At 47.7% G+C, this 18,849-nt stretch overlaps 1 long non-coding RNA gene across 1 annotated transcript; it reads right to left on the minus strand.

Moving 5' to 3' along the window:
* Positions 1 to 1,168: 1,168 nt before the first annotated feature.
* Positions 1,169 to 18,802, minus strand: LOC140001769 (uncharacterized). Its single transcript, XR_011807301.1, has 3 exons — positions 18,731 to 18,802; positions 13,067 to 13,152; positions 1,169 to 2,634 (listed from the first exon to the last, which is right to left on the minus strand). It is a non-coding gene; the product is annotated as an uncharacterized lncRNA (long non-coding RNA).
* Positions 18,803 to 18,849: the final 47 nt, after the last annotated feature.

Raw genomic sequence — 18,849 nt, forward strand, 5'->3', positions numbered from 1 at the left:
TCATCCACATTGCAGCAAGACACGCCAGCATCTGATTATAACCCATGGAGAGACACTGGCACTGTTGAGGTGCAATCTGTCCACCCCATTTTACACTTCTGCTCTGGAATGAAACCAGCCACAGCACAGTCAGTGCAGGGGACGCAGGCTGATCAGCACCAGTGCAGATTTTTGCTTTATAAATGTCTAAATTTCGGTGAGATGAAGCTCCCTGGGGACGTTCCCATGGTCAGTCAAGTTGTGCCAGTGGAGATCTGTGTATCCAGAGCTAATGAGGGAGTTGGACTCTGTGTTGCTGTTCTTTGCTGGTGTCTCTTGCTATCACTGCATCAATATGGTAGTGGGGACATTGAATTTGATAAATTCATGCAAACTCATTTGCAGGAATTTGATAGTGGGGATTAGCTGCCATGTCTGTTGGCATGATAGGGCAGAAGAAACAACACCAGACTCTTTCTAGGGATTTTCCCATGAGATGCAGGTTCAGTGGCACAGGGAGGCAAGAAGCAAGCTGGTCTCACTCTCAGTGCGTGTTTCTTGGCAGATTTAAATAACAGCTGAGAAACTTGCAAAGTGAAATCTGATCTGGGAGCACGCACAGAGACAAAATTAACAGGGCATCCCATGATGTCATTTTGAACAACCACTTTCCTGGCTGAGACAGAGGCAGATAATTCCCCGAGTCCAAGTCTGCACATGAATCCTCACTGAGGCATCTGCTGTTATTCCTCCACTCTCTTATCCTTCCCTCTATTACAGCAGCTTTGCCCAGGCCCTATAAACATCCAGGCGGCGATCAATGAGGTGTGAATATTTAGCTTATAAAGTTGCTCAAGCATGAAGGATATCCATTCAAAGAGGTTGGGAAAGCAGCAGTGGAAAATTATTTCCAGGCTTACTGTCACTGCTTTGCTGCTGCTTTGGATGCTCCTGAACTGTATCGATGCACCCAATTAGTCAGAGAAGTCATCTATGGGCTCTGAACTGAAGACCCACCAGACACACTGCACTGGACATGAACCCGTGTGCCTGGAAAGGAAAAATGATGCATACCACTGGATTCTTCTCCATGCATTTGGATGTGCTTCACATACCACCAGCAGTTGGAAAGCTCTGGCTTAAGTGCTCTACTCAGCTGGAACCAAGAGGTCAAGATGCCCGTGGAGGTATCTGCACTAGGAAATGAGATGTGCCAGGCAACCCTTGGTCCTTTGTGCCCTCCCTTTGTGCCATGGTTGTCGGCTGGTCCAACACATTTTGCTCCCCAACTCCAGAGCATGGTGGTCACACCCAGACCACCCACTGGAAGCTGTTCTCAGTCAATGTGAACCAAACCATATCTGGGATTCCCCTGGGAAAACTCTGCTTGACCTGAACCCAAACCAGACCTCTGTGACAATTAGGCAGTACAGACAGTTCTGGTCCTGATGGCAAGTGATGCAGTATGGCTCACATCTGTACGGCTAATACTCTTCCCCCCTGCCCCAGAAATGGAGGTTTGCTCTGTACTGCATAGGAGGGGGTGTTCCTGGTTCATGCTATGTCCTTCTCCATGTGCATACAATTACCGGGACACGTCTAGGAGACCACAAGTTGGCATGGGTCAAAGCTGTGCTGCAGAGCATGCTAACTATTAAACAGCATCGACAGGGAGTTCCAGTTCTTGAGCCTATGCCTTGGTTTTGTTTAGTTTACAAGTATTTGCTAGAAGCTTTTGCTACCAAAAGATTTTACACTTCATTATGTGAATAGTAGTAGTGAATTCCCTGGGGTTTCTTACAGGGTCTAAAGCCAAAGAAGTCAACAAATGTCAAAGACAGACTATGCTCATGGTATATTGCTGTGTGTTTTGAGTTTTGTGTCTAGGCTCTTTGAAGTTAGAGAAGAAGAAGAAAAAAAAAATCTTTGAAATATTACCATATTTTGCAAAGGCATAGGAGAGAAAATGTGTCACATGTTGCCACCGAAGGGGCCAATTTTGGGAGAAATCTCCACCCTTCTCCCTCACTACTAGATCAACTCTACTAACAAGGGTGGTAGGACTGGTAATCAACATTGGCAGCCACAAATGGAGTCTGGATTTAGAAGGCAGGGGGTTCATCCCAGGCAGTTTTAGCCATCAAAAGCCAGCATCTTGTCTCAGCTCATTTTCTAGAGCCCTTCTGAGAATGAGAAACTGCCTTCAAAAGGCAATTCAGGCTGTCTCTGCTGCACACCAGTCTAATGGCAGAATGAGGCTCCCCGTGGAGGCCCTGATCTCTCCCCGTTGACTTCAGAGGGAGCCTAAAGAGCTGTTGTTGACTGGATGCCCCACGTGTCGGCAGCTGCAGTCAATGCAGAGAAATCCCACCCCGAGAGACCAACTGGCCGGTTCCTTCTCCAGGCTCAATCACCACTTCTGCTGAGCCCTCTTCCCCGGCTGCTCTGCAGTCACGGACGCAGCCCCGTGTCGTGGCTGGAGGCAGCTCCTTGCTGGGGAGGCAGAGAATAGCAGGGCCACGGGGGGCTGGCACGTGGCTACAAAGCCTGCAGTGCCACGAGACCACCCCGCAGGGCAAAGTCAGATCATGCTCTGCATGGGCTGGACTATCCGAAATCTGAGCCTAGAATTTTCCTCTGGTTCCTTTGCTTAGCCTGCAGAGCATGAAAAAATAAAGGATAGGGGGAATAACCTCAGTGGCTTGTCCATCACCCCACACAGCCCAGCCCAAGCCCCACAGGAGCAAACAGAGGAGATCCCAAAGGAGGACAGCATCCTTTGGATGGGGGCTGCTGCTCAGAAATCCTGAAAGACAAGGGCAGAGGAAGAGGAACAGAATGAAAGCACCGTCCTGTCTGCATCTAGGACTAACCATGTGCTGTTCTTGGCCATAGCTCTTCTTGAGCCGTCAGCATCCTGACAAGGCATCTCTGTAGCCTCTGGGATGATGTATCCCCAGGGAGTGTGTTTATGATATTCGGGCTATATGTGCATCTGCTTTTACTCGCCTCAAGGAGCCTTTATGTCAATCTGGGCTGGAGATGGTGTGGAGGTTATCCTGTGTTGAAGCAACAAGCCCCGTTTGAAATAGCGCTGGTTTCGTCTTTCCTAGGGCTGCAGACAATTACACAGGCTCTTTGCAAACCATTCCTGCAACCTTTCACTCTTGGCAGCAGAGGTCCGGCTACGTTGGCAGTGGGAACACATTCTGTTCCCCTATCTGCAGAGATGAACACTTCCAAAGTAAAGTCAGACCTGGGAAGAGGCATGCCTCCTCGAGCCAAAGAATGAGCCAGTCGGTTTGGGGCAGACAAAGTCCTTCTATAGGAACAGGCTTCATTTTTTCTGGCAAAAATTCCTGCAGCTCTTCACCATGCCTCACCTTTGGGAAGCCGGTGAACATGACTGTGCAACTAGCGGAGGGCAGAGGAGAGAAGAGGCCCAGATTTTTGGGGCCTTGGCCGTGGCTGTGAGCTCTGCAAAGCCTCAGGGGTGGTTTCTGTTTCAGGAGCAGCTGGCTGGCCTTGCCGAAAACACAGTTTATATTTTGGGAGCACCTGGGTCCCAGGTCAAGATGAGCAGGTGGAAGGGAAAAGGGAGCACATTTCATTATCCCACGGGTGTGGTCTAATGCAGGCAGGCAAAGAATTTTGGGCCCCTTTGTACAGATTTAGAAAGTAAAGTCCATAGAGGGATTTAGCTATTTACCAAGTGAGTAAAGCAAGGAAAAGATGAACAAAACAAGAGTCTCCTTTAAAATTAAATATATATAAATGGTAATTTTTTAAAAAGCCTTATTAATGGTATCAGAATGGGCTAACTTTATTATCCTCTTGTACAGAGTAGGATATAACTCTGCACTGGGTCTGCTTTGGTCTAGCTCAGCAGAACCTGCTGTGACTGAAGTCACTGAGAGGTCCTGAAGTGATGGTTTAAAGCAACTTTCAATAACCTTTGCTGCCTGGCACTGCTGTTCTCTTCCTCAGAAACAGCTCCCTTGGTAGGAGTGAGTCCTTCTCCACTGCTTTCCTAATCAGGCTTAAACACAGCACTATCACACTGGGGGTCACAAAGGGCTTATATCCCGTAGATGTCCAGGCCATTTAATTGTTAACAAATTCCCTGGCCGTGCTAATAAGGGTCCCAGGAAAAAATAAATACATTTTAGGAGCAGAAACTGTTCCCAGTAGAACATCTTGAAGAAGACCACCTTGGCTGGGTAAATTTTGATGCACCACAATCTTCATCCCATTGGCACAAGGTAACACGGGGGAATATGACCAGAGAAAACTTTCTGCAGAAATATCTGCTTCCTCCACTCTGAGATCAAGGAAAAGCCCTGGGAGATGCAGCCTTACCAGAGAAGCTAGTTTGCAAGGAAGCACAGTAACAAGACAATCACGTTAACAATTCAGTGAATTACGTGAGAAACACATCAAAAGGAAGATTATTTTGGTGTTTTTTTTTTCTTGCAAAGTAGACATCAGAGTGAAAAGCGGACACATTTTAGAAAGCATTACGCACAAAGCCCCCAGTTTTCCATTGGAAATGTCTGATCCCTGCTGTGTGTATGAGGTTGAGTAAATGAGCATCACCATCTCCTTCACATTGGTTATCACATTGGTCCCACCTCCAATTACTGGGCCTTGCTGGCCTCTCTTGGCTGAAATTTAAGTGTAATTTCAGGGAATTTCGACAAAGACACAGCTAGGGGAAGCTCTTGGTGCCTGATCAGGATTATTTCTGTAGTCCCTTGCTACAGGAATGGTATAGCTTTTCTTTAGCTTCACGTCTAGACCTTTTCTATTTTTGCTGTGTTGTTTTGAAGATAAAACCAGGGTGAAATAGTCAAAGGAAGACTATACTGTCCCTTTTTACGTTTATGACCTCCTGGCCAACAGCCAAGCTAGCACAAATGTGTCTGATCTCAAAATAACCCTCTGCCAGCTCCTACTTTATTTTTTATAGCCATCGAGCAGATGACTTCATTGATTTGAATACAATGGTGCCCAAACAGAGATTGCAAATAAGAAAGCAAAATCTTGTAGAAAGCAGGCAAATTGCTCAGGCTTGGCATGACGGAAGCTGAGACAAAAGGCGATGTGAATCTCTGTGGAGGACCACACAGTGCTGAAAACAAAACAGCCCTCTTGGGTCACATACTTCTCTGGACATGGGCAAGACTCCTGGAGAAGCAATTCAATCATAGTTCACACAAATCTGCAACAGGAAAAAGAGTTATGATAAAAAGACAGAGGTAAGCTCCAGCAGCGTGTGGAAGTGAAAAATAAATTTAGATGCATACAAAGTAGCTACTCAGTGCAGCTTTTTAATAATGAAGGTAAATAACCCGCTGGGAACGTGGCAAGTTATCCCTGTGTAGTGGGTTTACGTGGCAAGGCTTTGGTAGCAGGGGGCCATAGGGGTGGTTTCTGTGAGAAAGATCTAGAAGCTGCCCCATGTTTGGGAAGGGCCCCATTGTTTTCCAAATCTGAGCCAATAAGCGATGTTGTTTTGCGCCTCTGTGAGAGCATATTTAAGACAGAGAAAAAACTGCTGCGCCACACAGCAGCCGGGAGAGTCAAGGGAGTGAGAAACAGCCTTGCAGGTGCCAAGGTCAGTGTAGAAGGAGGGGGAGAGGTGCTCCAGGCGCCGGAGCAAAAGTCCCCTGTGGCCTGTGGTGAGGACCATGGTGAAGCAGGATGTCCCCCTGCAGCCCATGGAGTACCACGGTGGAGCAGGGTTTCACGCTGCAGCCCGTGGAGGAGACCACGGTGGAGCAGGTGGCCCTGCACCGACGGAGGCTGCCGCCTGTGGAAGACCCCTGCCGGAGCAGATTCCGGGCCGGACCTGTAGCCCGTGGAGAGGAGACCACGCAGGAGCAGGTGATCTGGCAGGAGCTGCTGCCCGTAGGGGAGCCAGGTTGGAGCAGTTTTCTCCTGAGGGATGGACCCCGTGGTACGGACCCATATCTGGAGCAGTTCTTGAAGAGCTGCTGCCTGTGGGAAGCCCACGCCGGATCAGTTCGTCAAGGACTGCATCCCGTGGGTGGGACCCCACAGCACAGGGGACGAGAGTGACCAAGAAGGAGCGGCAGAGAAGAAGTGCTGTAGACTGACCATAACCCCCATTCCACCATTCCCCTGCGCCGCTCGGGGGGAGGAGGTGGAAGAGGGTGGATGGGGGGGAAGGTGCTTTTGGTTTCTTTTCTTTGTTTCTCACTTCTCTAGCTTGTTAGTAATGAGCAATAAATCTTACTATCTGTCTTCTTATGCTGAGTCTGGTTTGCCCGTTACACTAATTATTGCGTGATTTTCTCGTCCTTATCTCAATCCTTGAGCCCCTTTCACATATTTTCTCCCCATTCCTCTTTGAGGAGGGGGAGTGAGAGAGCGGCTGTGGTGGAGCTCGGCTGCCCACTCGAGCGGAACCACGACAGTCCTTTTTGGCGCCCAACGTGGGGCTCGAGGAATTTGAGATAAGGATGATAGTTGGTAGAAGTAACGGGCAAAATATGCGCAGGATGATTGTTAAGAATGTACAAGTTGTGAAGAATTTAAGAAAGCAGTAACTGTGAAATGTTAGTGTGGTGAAGGGACGAGGGGTGGTGTGTGTGTAAAATGTCCACCTTGTCGGTGCTGTGATGATGTTATGTTTATTTTGGTGTGGTGAATTTTGTTTTCTTTTTGATTTAAGTGAAATTTGTGAAAATTGTTGTGATAATTGTAAAGTAAGAGTATATTGTGAGTAATCTTAAATATGCTTTTCACAGAGGCGAGGGGTGGAATGTAGTGGGTTTACGTGGCAAGGCTTTGGTAGCAGGGGGCCATAGGGGTGGTTTCTGTGAGAAAGATCTAGAAGCTGCCCCATGTTTGGGAAGGGCCCCATTGTTTTCCAAATCTGAGCCAATAAGCGATGTTGTTTTGCGCCTCTGTGAGAGCATATTTAAGACAGAGAAAAAACTGCTGCGCCACACAGCAGCCGGGAGAGTCAAGGGAGTGAGAAACAGCCTTGCAGGTGCCAAGGTCAGTGTAGAAGGAGGGGGAGAGGTGCTCCAGGCGCCGGAGCAAAAGTCCCCTGTGGCCTGTGGTGAGGACCATGGTGAAGCAGGATGTCCCCCTGCAGCCCATGGAGTACCACGGTGGAGCAGGGTTTCACGCTGCAGCCCGTGGAGGAGACCACGGTGGAGCAGGTGGCCCTGCACCGACGGAGGCTGCCGCCTGTGGAAGACCCCTGCCGGAGCAGATTCCGGGCCGGACCTGTAGCCCGTGGAGAGGAGACCACGCAGGAGCAGGTGATCTGGCAGGAGCTGCTGCCCGTAGGGGAGCCAGGTTGGAGCAGTTTTCTCCTGAGGGATGGACCCCGTGGTACGGACCCATATCTGGAGCAGTTCTTGAAGAGCTGCTGCCTGTGGGAAGCCCACGCCGGATCAGTTCGTCAAGGACTGCATCCCGTGGGTGGGACCCCACAGCACAGGGGACGAGAGTGACCAAGAAGGAGCGGCAGAGAAGAAGTGCTGTAGACTGACCATAACCCCCATTCCACCATTCCCCTGCGCCGCTCGGGGGGAGGAGGTGGAAGAGGGTGGATGGGGGGGAAGGTGCTTTTGGTTTCTTTTCTTTGTTTCTCACTTCTCTAGCTTGTTAGTAATGAGCAATAAATCTTACTATCTGTCTTCTTATGCTGAGTCTGGTTTGCCCGTTACACTAATTATTGCGTGATTTTCTCGTCCTTATCTCAATCCTTGAGCCCCTTTCACATATTTTCTCCCCATTCCTCTTTGAGGAGGGGGAGTGAGAGAGCGGCTGTGGTGGAGCTCGGCTGCCCACTCGAGCGGAACCACGACAGTCCTTTTTGGCGCCCAACGTGGGGCTCGAGGAATTTGAGATAAGGATGATAGTTGGTAGAAGTAACGGGCAAAATATGCGCAGGATGATTGTTAAGAATGTACAAGTTGTGAAGAATTTAAGAAAGCAGTAACTGTGAAATGTTAGTGTGGTGAAGGGACGAGGGGTGGTGTGTGTGTAAAATGTCCACCTTGTCGGTGCTGTGATGATGTTATGTTTATTTTGGTGTGGTGAATTTTGTTTTCTTTTTGATTTAAGTGAAATTTGTGAAAATTGTTGTGATAATTGTAAAGTAAGAGTATATTGTGAGTAATCTTAAATATGCTTTTCACAGAGGCGAGGGGTGGAATGTAGTGGGTTTACGTGGCAAGGCTTTGGTAGCAGGGGGCCATAGGGGTGGTTTCTGTGAGAAAGATCTAGAAGCTGCCCCATGTTTGGGAAGGGCCCCATTGTTTTCCAAATCTGAGCCAATAAGCGATGTTGTTTTGCGCCTCTGTGAGAGCATATTTAAGACAGAGAAAAAACTGCTGCGCCACACAGCAGCCGGGAGAGTCAAGGGAGTGAGAAACAGCCTTGCAGGTGCCAAGGTCAGTGTAGAAGGAGGGGGAGAGGTGCTCCAGGCGCCGGAGCAAAAGTCCCCTGTGGCCTGTGGTGAGGACCATGGTGAAGCAGGATGTCCCCCTGCAGCCCATGGAGTACCACGGTGGAGCAGGGTTTCACGCTGCAGCCCGTGGAGGAGACCACGGTGGAGCAGGTGGCCCTGCACCGACGGAGGCTGCCGCCTGTGGAAGACCCCTGCCGGAGCAGATTCCGGGCCGGACCTGTAGCCCGTGGAGAGGAGACCACGCAGGAGCAGGTGATCTGGCAGGAGCTGCTGCCCGTAGGGGAGCCAGGTTGGAGCAGTTTTCTCCTGAGGGATGGACCCCGTGGTACGGACCCATATCTGGAGCAGTTCTTGAAGAGCTGCTGCCTGTGGGAAGCCCACGCCGGATCAGTTCGTCAAGGACTGCATCCCGTGGGTGGGACCCCACAGCACAGGGGACGAGAGTGACCAAGAAGGAGCGGCAGAGAAGAAGTGCTGTAGACTGACCATAACCCCCATTCCACCATTCCCCTGCGCCGCTCGGGGGGAGGAGGTGGAAGAGGGTGGATGGGGGGGAAGGTGCTTTTGGTTTCTTTTCTTTGTTTCTCACTTCTCTAGCTTGTTAGTAATGAGCAATAAATCTTACTATCTGTCTTCTTATGCTGAGTCTGGTTTGCCCGTTACACTAATTATTGCGTGATTTTCTCGTCCTTATCTCAATCCTTGAGCCCCTTTCACATATTTTCTCCCCATTCCTCTTTGAGGAGGGGGAGTGAGAGAGCGGCTGTGGTGGAGCTCGGCTGCCCACTCGAGCGGAACCACGACACCCTGGAAATGTGAGATTTGGGTATCATTCCTCATTTCTTCTGAGTCCTTTTTTAAATATTACTCCCAGGAAAGAGATCCACAGAAAGAGAATTAGGCTCCTGATCTCAAGAGTCCCTGCATTGTACAGTCCGGTGCTGGGCTCACTGGATGAAGCCTCTAGTTTATATTCTGCAGGAGATCATCTTATCAATCATTTCCTACTTTTCTAACCAGAACTGACATATACAAACTCTTGATTATCTCCTGTTTTCTGTGTGCTCAGAGAGGATGAAAGATGTTTCTTCCTCTAGCATGGTACATTTTCTGCTCCCTTTGCAAAAACACAAATGATTATACAGAGCAGAGAATCAAATCTAGTGGAAGCTGTGCTGCCTCTCTGCTCCATAACCAAGCTCCCTCGGGCAGTGCTTCATATGCAGTATTTCACACCAGCAGGTTTCCTGAAGGGGCTCATGTCTCCACTTGAAAGTTCCTTGTGGTATCTAACCCCAATGCATATTTGCCTTGCAGCTGAAAATCATTGGGAAGTTGACAGGAGAAACATCAGATCTGCAGGAAGAGGTAAAGGAGATGGGAGGAAGAGAAAGAATGGGGAACAGGTTAAAAATAGAGACAAATCTTCCTTTCACATCCAATGAAAAGTAAACATGGGGAACCAAAGGTTTTCAACGTGCATTTAAAAAACAACACGGGCTGCAAGTAAAAACCCAGAGAATGCCAAGGAACCAGGGAAAGGGTAAAGGAGGAGAAGAAACAGTGTGGGAACTGCTCCAGCTCTTCCTGAACACTGGGGAATTCAGAAAGGGCCTAAACCACAGCAAAGAGCCAAAGACGAGGAAAGCCACAAGCACATTCTGAGCACGGCCAGCTCCACTTGAAGCAGATTAGCAGCACCAATAGATAATTGCAGAGTTGAAATGCCTGCCACAAGACTCAAGCTTCCCACTGGGGCCTTTTCCAAAAAAACTGCAAACAAGATGAGCATGCACAGCTATAACATGGTAGGCAGGGAAAGGAAAAGGACTGAGTCAGACCTTGGACCCCTGCTAAGCCAAGAGGTTGACCAATGCACACTGAAGAAGGTCATCAGCACTGACTGTTGAACACATGTGGAAAAAAAAAGGCTAGGAGAAAAGAGGAAGAAGCTGCAGGAATAAAACTTCAGAAGAAAATGTGGCAAAATATTAAAAGGATAGAGATGAGAGAAGAAGGTCTTTCCACCAAGAAGAGCAAAACTGCAGAACCCAGGTTTAAGTCCTCAGTCTGTGACCTGCTGCAAGCCAAAGGTGGTTGAAGACATTTCTTCAATTTTAGTGCTAATCCTTTGTTTATATTTCCCCAAAACCTTCCCTTTTAGAGTCTCCAAGAAGTAATGAAAAATACTGTGGCTTGCTTAGCCTCCGGAGTTGATGAAAATGTCCTCTAAAGAGACCGAGGAGGAATCAGATGAAAAAAAAAAAAAAAGGTGTTGAGCTGGGGAAATACATATGTGTACCTAGATTAGGATCACTGTGGAGTTCTGTGAGATTTTGTATAGGCTTTGGAGTGTGTTTTGAACATTTCCCTCAAAGAAGAAACCCTCCCAGGCTCAGCACTGGCTCATGTCACCCTCCAAGGGATAATTGGGACTGAGAGGTGTTGGCAGGGGCTGCAGAAAGGATGGTGTGCTCTGCAGTGATGTATTGCTCAGCAATTCAGCTCCTGCATTCTCACCACTTCCAGGTGCCAAACGTCTCTTGAAGGCTGGAAGGACCTTCTGCAGAGAAACATTTGCTGCATAGCAAGTTTGGGATCTGGACGTGAGTGCTCAGTTCCCAGATGTGCTGGAGTCTGCATGGGATCAGGGGAGATAGCAACAGGATTAAATCCTGCACAAGCAGGGTTTCGACACAAATAAATGTTTGGGTACCAGCATGATTCTGGAGGGGAAGCGTTGAAGCACACACATTGATGTTCCCATCAATGACCCAGTAAAATAAGAGGGACAAGCACAATCGTATGTCCTTCTAGAACCTATTTAGGAGCCACGTCCGTGCTTTGCCTTGAGAAGAAGCTCAAGGGCTGCCCCAAAGACTATTAACATCAGTGGGGCAGGACTTTTTCATTTTGAGGTCTTTAAACCATGCACAAAGTCTTTCTGTGCATTGCTAGCCCGTAGCCGAATCCCTCACTCCTTCGTTTGTGTGTCAACGGTCTGAGTTGCTTTTCACGTCTAATTTCAGATGAAGCACCAAATGTAAACCACATTTCTGAACAGAACTTTTTACTCTAACATGGTACACGGAGTCTCTGCTGGTCTGTGCCTATACCTCAGCCATCTGTGATGCACATATTACATCAGGACCATATCAGGGGCCATGTGTCAGGACTGGTGCATGGGAATCGCAGCCTGCCCTCAGGTCAGAAGTGGGCTCAGACAGCTGAAGATCCCTCCCAGCCCTGTTTTCTGCGAGTCTACAAAGAATTCGGGAAAACAGCATCCATTCTGACTCCTTATTTTTTCCTTTCTTTTTAATCTAAAGAAGAGTGGAATCCTGCCGGAACCAACTCCCCTGCTGGCAGCACTCAAAGCACGTGTTATATCTTCATTAAGGAAGAGAAAAATGTGACTCTATTGAAGTTTGGGGAAGGTGGTTTTCAATTTTCCCTGCTAAAATCCTCCCAGTGGCTCCGCATATGAAACTCTTTGGCAACAATAGCACGCTCCATTTAAAACATGTGCCAGCCCACCAAAAGCTGTCTTTGCTCTCCATGCTTTACTGCTACTTTCCTTTTTTTTATTTTCTTTTCTGTTTACATTTCCTGTTGCAGTTCCAGATTTTATGTGGTGAAGGACTGACAGAACAGTGATGTTTTAATTGCATCCCTCATTTTGCTTTCCTCTCTCTTTTTGTTTTACTTGTTTCTGGGCATTGAATATTTCGCATTTCTGCTGTAACTAACAAAAGGGAAAATCAACAAATTTTTTTGAGAAAAAAAAATAATTTTAAACCCATTTAGATAAGTCTGTAAAATCACCTACAAAAGTAAGGTTAGGTAGGTAATGGAAATAGCTTCTAGTCTTGCCACAAAATCAGGTTGCATGAAAGACCGTGAAGCACAACCTGACACCATCAGTAATTACTCCTCTGTGTAATTAGATAGTTGCACCACCTCACATGCAGGCACAGAGTGCTGCCGGGAGCTCAGGGCCCCATCCCTCCTCCTGAGAGGGCTCTTGTGGTTGGGACATGGACTCTAAGCCAGCCGCAGTCCCAGAAAACACCAGACCATGCGGAGGTGACCCAACCTTGAGGAAATTTCATCCTGCTTTTCCTCAGTGCTAGTATTGGTTGTGAAGCAAGTGGATGTTATGCTTAGCATCATGGATGCTCTGGTCTGAGATCAATTTTTACCTCCAAAAGAAAACCCAAAAATGGGTTTTCTTTGCTGCTCAAACATATTGTCCTCTCCACCCACTCCTGGACATCCCCCTGTAGGGTTTTTTCTTCCTGAGCTTTGGAGGAACTTTCTCTGATGGTGACTCAGCCCACAGATGTCTGATGGATGTTAGTTTCAGTACATAATCCCCAAAATTACCAAGGTGCAGCCCCCACCTCTGCAAGCCAAGGTCCTGTCCTTGAACTTCACTGATCTGTCTGTCCAGCAAGAACAGGAGAAGAAATTGTCACCCAGGGCAATGTTTCCCTAGTTTGGGTCAAAGTCAAAAGGCTTTGTAGGAGAGGGTAAGGTCCTTTTGATGCATTCAAAGTGTCTTGAGATCTTCAAAGGAAAGGTCATAAGAGAGCATAAAATAGGCTTGTTATGACTTAATCAACACACAAATACCTTCATCGTAAAACAGAAGGATCTTCAATAAAGCCAAGCCTTCCTTCCAGAAACTAATTTCAATCTTGATCCGGGAAGAAAGAGACCTAAAATAAAAGGGAATCAATACTTATCTCGTAGGCCACAAGGCAAGAAACCAGTGCCTTTCAATTGCTTTTTAAGTGCAACTGCATGAGTCAGGGCTCTGAGCTGTCCCGATAGCATCACCACTGAGCTCCCTTCTTCCCGTGGAAAAATTCCACCGAGAAATGCTCTGCTGCAGCCCAGCACCTGGGGAATGAAGCAGAAACAAACAGAGCCATCAGATAAAGGTCAGGAGGACAGCAATGGTGAGGATCAATGAGAGAGGGCAGTAGGAGCCGGGGGAGGGTCACTGGGAGGACATAGCCACTGATCAAAGCCGAACAGGGACCTTCCACTGCGGGGAGGATGGAGTTAGGCTGGGGATGGCTTAGGAACAGGCAGCTCTGCCCTGGCTCCTGATGGCAATGTGCACAGAAATACAACAGGGGCTTTATTCTGACCGGGAAAGAGAGAAAGAAATAAAAATAAATGTGTTTTCTTTCCGTGACACTCTTAAAATGAGAAACGCCAGCCATTTCTTATTCTAAGTGCAGGGTGTTGTTGTCTGTGGTGTAACGGTTCCACGCCACGGTGCGCTAACTCTTGTTTTATGAGGAGCCACCGCATACCAACAGCCTCCTTAGGATATTATAGATAGAGGTTTTTACAAAGGTACTCTGTCTGAAAAGCCAGTTTGCTTGGCTAAACACTGGAAACTCAGGAAATGTCGTGGCCTGGGTTATTGTTGCTGTTTCTAAAGCAGCACGGCCACAAGTCTTGCCTTTTTCTACCCAGCTTGAGAGGGTCTTGCAGGGCTGATGAGCCAAATCTGCTGTCCACCAGCCACTTTGGTCTTGTGCAAGGAGTAGCAGCCCAGGAGAGGGACGATGGTTGTAATGCCCACCCCACAAGCAGGTTTCTCTTAAAGCATGATGCAGAACCACAGCCCCAAACCCATCCTGAAGTGTCCTCTGCAAACCCCACCATGGGGACCAGGCCAGTGCTGTTCTTTGCCAGGTGGGGATAAATTTTTTCCAACTCCCTTCAAGCAGCTTCCCATGGCACCATCCTACAGCACTGGTCACTCTGAAGAGTCAGGGCAGAAGCAGGAGGAGAAGCACCTTCTCCATCACCCACAGAGGGGACCTACAATGAGTATGATCCCACCTTATCTTCCCAGGTTGAAAGAAGAGAAGCCACTAATCCGGACGTTGTGACAAGAGAGAAGAAATCTTCCTCTTACCACCTTAAAACCACCCCCTGCTGAGCACCACGCACCAGTTTCGCTTCTAATTTTCATCATTTTATCGAACCTCCCCAAGTGCAGCAGACCAGGGAGGGATTGGCAGGCATATAATAACCAGAGCCTGCGGCGGGGGGCTCGGTGGGAAGAATGCAAAATTGCCCTCCCAGACTGACATCCAGCGCCGGACTCTAAGCCATTTCCAGGATATTAAAATAGAAACAGTAACATGCCTAAATTTAGCCTCCGGTCTCCAAATGTTGGAGTTATGGGGCCTGGTGGAACAATCTAGGCTGTAACGGTGCATCTCAGAGGGATACGTTTTCGCTGGCTCTTAAGGAAATTAACCTTGTTTTATCACCGGCTGTGCTCATTTCTGTCATAATTGTCCTGCCCACTGGCCAGCTCCAGCTGCTTTCAAGAAGAGGGCTGATGCTCTCAGAAATATCAGGTTCCTGCAACATTTCTGGAGACAAGTGGTCAGGTCAGGGAGAAAGAAAATTACAGCTCTCTGGAAGGAAAGTCTGCCGTGGGGCTCAGCCCTGATTAAACATCAGAGGGAAGAGATTTTAAACACACTCTTTAATCCACAACAAGCCAGGCACTTTGGGTTTTGCAGTTGGGAGAGCTATTTACTTTCAAGAGAAAAAGAAAGGGAAAAGACAACAGCAAATGGCCGACAACAGCAAGTGGCCATGCAGGAGACGCCTTACAGAAACATCTCCAGCTAAGATTAAAAGAGATTTCTGACACTGGCAGGGAGCAATTTTGGCCAAGATGCCAACACAGAGGTGGGGAAATGAAGGGAAAAGGTTTGCATGGGGTTGCACTGCCCACTCTGCTCTAGCTGATATCTGTTTTTCTGATTGAACACTTTTTTTTTGAAGCAGATTGGCCACCCTGCTCTGTCTGACACCCGAATTTCTGGCTGAGCACTCTTTTTGGAGCAGGTTCACACGTGCAGCTTGACCAGCAAACCACCAACCTCGCAAAAGCCATGCGGAGCTAAAAGCGAGTGGCTGCGGGAGGAAATCGCTAAGTAGATACCCTAATTAGATAAGAGCTGCTCATTGCTGTGCTGAAATAATGTGGAAAGGGAAGTTGGGTCTGTGGAAGGCAGAAAGGTTCCCCGGAGATTATTTAGGGCAAACCGCACGAGGGGCTGTGAGCAGTTGTAGAGTGAAGCAGAAGGTTTTGTCAGAGAAAAGAGTGAAAGGAAGCAGAAAACCCTTTAATGAAGATGTCATTGTGTAGGATGGGTGCTTGAGGATCTGACCAAAACCTGCTGTGATGCTCAGACTCGGTCCAGCTCCCCTGGGCAAACCAAGCCCAAAGCTGCTTCAGATCCAACTGTGGAAAAATTAAGCAATTCTGATTGATTTTGGGTTTTATGCTACTCTGAAACATCCCATTGCCTTCCACCAGAGGGTCAGGCAACACGACTAGCAGCCGTGGTTTGCCTGTCATCAGCATGTCTCCTGCTCTGGGAGAATCTGAAATGCAGCTCAGAAATCCAACGAGAGCAGCTTTGAAAAAGAATCGAGCTCCTCTCCACCTGGAGGAGAAGGGGGTGCAAAGCAAGATATAAACCCAGTGCTGAAAAACAGCTCAGGAAAGTGCGAACTTCTGACGTTTGCAGCTGATTCAAAAAGCTGAAATCTCCTAGTAGGAGCGAAGCTGTCTTAGAGTGCCTATCACATCATCTGTCATCTAAACAGTCCATCCCAAAGTGCACCCAAATCCCTACAAAGTGGGAAGAAGCTGAATTCTCTTTGTTTGATTGATTTTTGTGTTTATTGTTGGTGGCGTTATTCTGTTTTGTGTTGTTTTGTTTTCTTTGACACAAAGTCAGCATCAATCACAGGGACACGGCTGCAGTAAACGACCCCTGTCCTGGTGCAGTTATTTAGAAGCTGTGCTCCCTAAATAGCAGGCAGGTAAATAAAATAGCAGGGCAGGAGGCCTGGCAAAGCCAATTCTGCATTTTTAAGATTTCTGGGGGCACGCAGCATCCTTGAACGGTGAGTTCTTTACACACAGAGCATCAGAAGATCTGGGCTCCGTCCATCCTGGAGGGGATCAAGGAGGTTTGGGAAGGAATAAGCAGGACACGTGTGCATTTGGTGTTCAGCAGAGGATGGCATCCAGTGCTGAGCACAGCCCTGGGCTCTCTGGCAGGGTTTTCTGCGATAACATCCATGCACCAGCTCACGTTGCAAACACTTTCATGCCGTGCCATGCACAGCACAGGCAGAAAAATCAATCTTCCCTTCACAGCCCAGTCCTGCTGGCTTAACCCTTGAAGCACCTTGAGGAAGAAACCCCCACAACTTGCCCAGAAGGGACTAATCCTGAATCCAGTTTTCCCAAAACCCTTCACTCCACCCCACATCTGTACCAACCAAACAATGTCATGTACACGGCCAGGGCAGGGAGCAAGATGCAAGCTTCTCAAAATGGATTTCCTACAGAAAGAGCAAATTTCAGGATCCATACCCAGGAAGGTGCCTTGTTGTCAAGACAGAGTCAACCAGTAGTTATGGAGGGGTAGCTAGAGAGGGCGAGAGTTGGATTCTTGTATTTAGCAGCTTAGGCACAGAGTCAATGAAGTCTTGGAGACCCCATGTCCCACTGCTTTCAAAGGTAGGACTTGTCTTCCCCATGCACTGCATATCTGGAAGCTTGGCACTGAATTCTGAGCAAAATGAGCATTTTTACAGCCACTGCTGTCTCTGGAGAGAAGCAGGTCTGACCTACCACAGACACATACTGCTCACCACTACTTACCATGAGTGAAGTGTTTTAGAAGTCCTCACTTCTGCCCAGAGGCCTCAAAGGGTGTAAAGACCTCTGGCTCCCCTTTAGCTGTCAAAAAGCCATCATTAAATTTTGCTGAATCCTGCTCTTAAGTCCATGGGATCCAAAAAGATCCACAGATGTAGAGCCTGGCTTCACCCCACCAGATGAAAATCTAACCTAGGAGTCTTTTCCTTTTCCTCTGCACTGAGTAGAAAGAGAAAGGTGCCCCCAGGTAGTAACTCATGGCCATATCTCTCCGGGTCTCTCCTTTGACTGGAGGGGCTGACATTGGGGAAAATTGTTTAGCCAGTGTTATCATTTCAGCTTGTACTGAGACATCAAAAATTTTTGCAGAAAACGGACAAATGTACATTCTTTATTAAACTTCTTCCATCCTTTGGTACCTCAACTCCATGGCACGATAACTCGTCTCTATGACTCACTGTGCCCTGAGGTTTTCCCCTGAACTTTATCCCTTCTGAATAACAGAGAACTCACTTTGGTCTTGTCTCAGCTGCTTTTGCTTTGAGGTCATAACTGCAAGATGCAGTCATCCTGCCTTCTCTTTCATTTTTTTGTTGAAGGCAAACCTATAAATCAAGTGAGGAACACTTAGTGCTGGGCACTGGCTTGCTTGAATCATAACAGACCACTTTGACCTACCAGGGCTCTGCTACAAGACAGTCTTCCTCGCCCTATTGGGATTTGGATACCTGCCAAATCTCATGCTGAACACATTAAGGACTTCGAACATATTACAGAGAAGACTAAGAGATGATTACATCCCAGATGAGAAAGGTCTACAAGGGTTGAAGGTATCTGGTGTTTCAGAGAGTCTTTCATGTGAGAGGCAGAGACGGAGAACGCCCTTAATGGCAGTGAAAACCAGAAAGACCCGAACTAGTAATTATGCACAAAATTATTGCAAGCATGATTCAATCAATGGAACAGCTTCACTAAGGAAATAGATTCTCCATCTAGGAAGAGTTATCCCAGAGATGAAAGAGGATGTAATAATCTCTCTCACTCCCAACCAGTTAGCGCCACATGGAACGACATATGGTCCTTGTCATACGATGGGAGACTAGTTACAGGCTGGTTCGGCTGCTATGTGAAACATGGCCTCGCTTACATTATCTAAATCAGGACCAGGTGCTTTCTTCAATATGTGCTGTGGCCCAGTTCCAAGTTATAGAGTTGAAAACCATAGCATTACAAAAAAAAAAATCAGGTTGGAAGGGACCTCAGGAGGTCTCTAGTCCGACCTCCTGTTCCAAGTGGGGTCAGGTGTGGGACCAGAGCAGGTTACCCATTGTTTTGTACATTTGGGTCCTGAAAACCTCCAGGGATGGTGGGAACTTGAGAACCTCCAGAGACCACACAACTTCTCTTGGCAACCCATACCACTGCTTAACTGAAATATAGAAAACTGTAGGGTGAAATCCAAAGGTCTTTTTTCATTTCTCATCAATGAAACCCAACTTTGCTGGAAAAAAAAAAATAATAAAATAAAAAATAATATTAAAAAAATGAGACTTCTGAGTTCGGTAGATACCTACCAGCTTCCTAGGCAGGACTGAAGACTGTGGCTCTTCATTAGTCCTGCCATGTTTGCCAGCAGGTTATTTACCTGCTCCTTGTATGGTACCTCCCTGATTGTAAATTAAATCCACATGTG

This window comes from Anas platyrhynchos, chromosome 2 (assembly GCF_047663525.1).
Source record: "Anas platyrhynchos isolate ZD024472 breed Pekin duck chromosome 2, IASCAAS_PekinDuck_T2T, whole genome shotgun sequence".
Lineage (NCBI taxonomy): Eukaryota > Metazoa > Chordata > Aves > Anseriformes > Anatidae > Anas > Anas platyrhynchos.